This window comes from Aphelocoma coerulescens, unplaced genomic scaffold (genome assembly GCF_041296385.1).
Source record: "Aphelocoma coerulescens isolate FSJ_1873_10779 unplaced genomic scaffold, UR_Acoe_1.0 HiC_scaffold_57, whole genome shotgun sequence".
In the NCBI taxonomy this organism is placed as follows: Eukaryota; Metazoa; Chordata; class Aves; order Passeriformes; family Corvidae; genus Aphelocoma; species Aphelocoma coerulescens.
Window position 1 is genome coordinate 2,403,138 of NW_027183916.1, and position 5,220 is coordinate 2,408,357.

The following is a 5,220-nucleotide window of genomic DNA, read 5'->3' on the forward strand; positions in this document are numbered from 1 at the left end:
TCCTGTTCTTCTGAATCACTTTCTCTCATTGCAATCTGCAGGCAAGAGACAACTGCCCTGGGCAAAAGTCTGGGTGTGGAATTTACTCACTAACCAGTGGGAAGGCCTGCGGGAACTTATGGTTTGGGGTCGTGGCTATGCTTGCGTTTCTACAGATACTGGGGTACGGTGGCTAGCTGCAAAATGTGTTCGCCCTGCCCTACGGCACCAGAGGCAGAACAGGCAACCTCCAAATGATGACCAGAACACCAACCATCCAAGTGGCCACCAGAATGTAGATCATCAGCCATCAGACTCTTCTGATGATGACCAAGATGTTGACCATCAGGCAGATGGTCCTTCTACAAGCAGAGACTGGGATGGTCCTTCCACAAGCAGAGACTGAACTTTAAATTTCTTGTTATGGAGTCAGATCGTTAAAGCCTTAAGGACATATTTAGAATTAATAACTGATGTAAATTTCTATTTAGGATTAATAGTGGAGTTGTTATCTTATCAAACAAAAAGGGGGAATTGTAGATACCAAAATGCTGCTAGCGAGGATTTTCTTGCTATTTTCTAAGTCTGTGAGAGACTTTTCTCTCTCACAGAAGAGGTAGCAGAGTATGTAAACAACCAAGCCACCTGCAACCTTGAAAAGTCTGGTTTATGGTCTAGTAGAAAAATATTTTGACAATGGATGGTTTAGGATTTTAGCCAATCACCCCAAGGGGGGGGGCTGATCCTTTGTCCAATTAGACTATGAAGAAAAAAGTCTGTAAAAGAGTTTGTGAAATAATTAAATGAATAAATCTTGGTGCACAATTCCTGCCTGCTGGATCTTCTCTCCTCCTCCTCCCTATGGCTGCGGGACACAGTGATACACCCTAGGGCCCAGGCCTGCGGTAATAGACCACAATTACAAGTGAACTGCAACACAAGCAGCTAACACATTCCTCCTGTGATAAATGAGTGAACGATAAATTTTGTCTTTCGCATCTATCACTTTAACATTTAGAAGTGAGAATGTACTATGTAGAAATAGTGTTAAGGTAAAATATAGGTAAGTAAAAACAAGACTAGAGTAAATTGTAACTTCGAATGAGTGGTAACATGTTGGGAAACGTAGGAAGAAACACATGATAATAAATGTCCTTTCAGTTGAGAAATTACAGAGGTGGAAACCAAGACATCTTCAAGAAACAAAGAAGATAAACCGCATGCATCCCAGGAAGTCTGTTATCTCATCAAAACTCACACCTCCCAAAGAACCCATCAACTACAAATTAGGTTGGAGACTGAGGAGGCACCGGAGGGGGGTGCCTGCCTTCAATTCTGGAGCTACTCAGAGGACCGAGGTGGCAGTGTGCTGGCGTGTGCTGGCGCAAGGGGGCAGAGACGGAGGGGGGAAAGTTGAGTGAAGTGTAAATGACTTTCTGGGCTTAAGGACTATGTTTAAAGAAGTACTAAAGTTCACAGTAAAATGAATGGAGCCACGCCTCTAGCAATATTGCTAAGTGCTCCTGCACTGTGATATGCCTTTGTTCTACTAATAAATGCTCAATATTATGCTGCTGAAAATTCCGCTTGGGAATTCATCTTTCTCACTTCTTCCCTTAAAATCAGTTCTAAGAATTTAGTGTGAAATACATTTAGGCTTGGTCCACATTATTTTTAGTTCAAATAAACACATCTAAATTTTTTCCATCTTTCCCATTAAAGGATTTTGGTTTTGGCTCATTCTTTCAGCATTTTGCCAGCAATCTGCTCAATGCTCTTTCCTTAGGAATGAAAGCTGTAGCCTGATATTACAAAGTGTTTGGTGAAACCTTTACCATGACTCTCAAGTCGCAACATGCCAGATAATCACTGGTTTTCAAAGCTGCTTGAAGATAGAAGGAAAGCGTCAAAGGTTTATGCATGAATCAGCATCCCCTTGTCACAACGTCATGCTGCAGTGATCCTTGCAGAGCTCTAAGACTGGATTTAAAGGAGAAAAGCTCAATACTGGCTCCTGAGCCAGCAGGATGAAACATCCAAGATTGTACATATATTACTTCTGTGCTAAAACTACTGTATGAAAACGTCTTACCATTATGGCAGTTTTATAGTACTCCATAGGAGACATCTCTTTAAATGACTCTAATATCCTTTCAGTGCTAAAATTGAGAAGGGGGTTGATCCATAGTTAACTCATGTAAACACGAGTGAACTACTAAGAGACAGCAAATGTTAATCACAAAACCTAAGCAGCAGGATTCGCCTTAATCTTGTCAAGATAAGAGGAACAGGATCTTTTGAAAACCGGCACAGAGATCGCTGCATCAGCCACCGAAGAACTGCGCATGCTCCAGAAAGAAAGGTAAAAAGTGCATTGTGACAAAGACTACTGATCTTCATCAGAAAGACCCTCGAGGAAGAAGAGGAGCCTTCCTCAGTGCGCCCATCAGCGTACACAGCGCATGCATGGCACGTATGCTAATGATATTAATGACTTCCGAGAAGTAATTTCTAGAACCACTCCTATCCCAAGAATTGTGATGAATGTTCATAAATTTTACACATAATGCTGGACTGTATGGAGTGCTCTGTGTGTGTGTGTTAGGAGGAGTGATCCCCCATGCACCCAGCGCCGAATAAAGCAAATACCCGCTTCTCTGACTCTGAAGCATCTCTAGGCCTGGTTTTGGGCAATTCAAAATAGGTGAATACACATTACAACTACAGCTGAAGTTGTTGCATAGGCAGATTGAAGAGGAAAGGATTTCATCTTCATCACTCTCCTTCTTTCTTGTTTTGACAGAATTAAGAACTTGTAAAAAATCTGATATCACTGATGCTCACCACTCTTCCAATTAGACTACGCTCACTTAGGCAACGAAGTCCAGAGCTTCGGATATCTCCCGCTTCTGCCCTAGGAATTGCTTCCAGTGCTGTACCTTTGCTCCAGCTGCGAAACCAAACCAGCAGAACCAAGGAAGTTCTCTCTGAATGAACCATTGCTCTTGAAGGCTACAACGGTAGTCATGGCAGTGAACACTGCTCTTCACTGGGCCATTCCTCTGAAAAAAAACCATGCACCACCTCTCAACCTAAACCGTTAAGCCTCCTGCTGATGCTGACTGACAAAGCGTCCAACTGCACTTAGATTCCAACAGCTACTTCCAATGACCTGTCAACAGAGCTTTGCAGACTTGCAACAGAGCAACAAACTAAAGGGGCTATGTTTCATGGCTGTTTTTCAAACATCATTGACTTATGTCCCTTTGCCAGCTTAAGTGAAGGTGGCCCATCCACCTTGGTCAAAATCAGCAGAATTTTGGCCCAATTTGTTGTTACGCAACACATCATGACACAATCTCTTGGTGTTGATGCAAAATTCCCACTGAAGTGCATGTCGTTACATGACTTAAGGCTACCTACTCACAGAGTGTCCACTCCACTGCCACACCCATTTTCTGGCCACCTTGAAATGACTGAGCTGTCTTACTGTTCCCAACATTCCTCAGGGGTACGTGACCACCATAGCCTCCCTTCTGAAGTTTAGGAACCTAAGTAGTACTAGCAATAGCAGTTTATCCAAAATCCATTTGCTCCATCAACAAACTCCGAGCAAGCGCTGAGAATTAGTTTCAAGACTTCTACATATATTTACAGGGAGCTTTTTGTTTGCTTGTTTGTTTTTAAAGCAGATGGAGTAGTGCGATGTTTCCCTGAGGCTACCAGGGCTGCGAGGCAGGCAGGCAGAGCCCTGGCATGGGTGGCACAGGGGACCCCGGGCGCTGACGGCTGCCACCAGCGCAGGCCAGCTCGGAACTGGCAGGCAGGGCTGCACCCCGCGTCTGCCACAACAGCTGCAGCTTCTGCAGCCTGAAACACAGCTGGCTCAGGGGTTCAAATTAAGAGCCAAAACCTTTTGCTGCTCAATTTGGGGCAGAGAAAGGTCATCACTTCTAGCATGGCATAAGCCTGCCACTACATTTCTGTGAAGGAAAATCACCTTGTTAGAGTGAAACTCCTGAGTAAAATACTGAAGCGCTTTCAGATTCGTATTATCTGACATTTCTGTGACCTTCTTTTATACCTGCATTGTTTCCTACTGCTGGTTTTGGGCACAAGTTCTGTGTACACTATTCTGGAAACAAAAAAATAACCCAAAACCAACACCCACTCCTCCCCCACCATCACTCCTTCCCCAGCCCCAAGCCTAACAAAACCAGCCTGCAGAATGTGCAGGATTTCAAATGAGAACAAGCATAGATGGGACATCAAAAGATGGATTCTCCTTAGACATTTGTGCATGCAGTGCTCTGCAATCAACTCCTAAATTCTACTCCTCGTACACCAAATATTTGTCTTGGGAACTCCTTGTTCTCCATTCCAACCCTTCTGAGAGGATAATCGAGGAGTTACTCTACATATTTTAAGCACATGTTGCACTAGTCAAATCCAATGCACAGCATTACTTGACTAACTGAGGCGGTGGCAAGGTCAATTAAGACCTGTTCATGTCTTAATTTGGAGCTCTTCCAACTGCTTGAAAAGTGAAGCCTTGGACGTTGAAGGTTCAGGCTAAGGAGAATCCAAAATGTGGATAGCATCTCCCTTCTGCTGGAAGCCTTGAAGTTCACCACTGCAGTCTGCAGCCTACACAGATCATGTGAGTATTGTAAAAGTTCTCCAAGGAAGAGCAAGAACGAGGCTAATGCATGCACACAAACGCTGATCAAAAGCACTTGATGCTCTTGGACAAAAATAGGGAACCTTCACTTTTGGAAAGACAAGGTGACTATGGTTGTCTCTACAGTACTAGTAGGAAAATATCCCTGAAGTTTTGCAAAACCTCTTTTCAGGGGTTTGTTAACTTCATCTTTGTTAAGAACTGGGGAACACAGGGAGACCTGTCACTTTTTTTGCAGAATGCCATAGAAACTGCTACACTCACTTCAACAACAGTCCAAGTAACCTTCTCTGCAAATACTGACCATTTGCAGTTCTGGTTGATACAAGCCCCCATTACCTAAGAAAGGAACAACTCGGCAAGCAGTTTGCAAAGATGAACAACTTAGCACGACTGCGGCTGATGACATGCCCTGACCTTTTTTGCCTTCAGCTATGGGTGCCGTACCCTCCTACCCTCACACATGCCACTCAAAGCTCCTTGCGTGGAGCTCTCGCACCACCTATGACAACAACTGTGCCAAGCCGCCACCCTTCTTCAGCACCATCGCACCTACCACA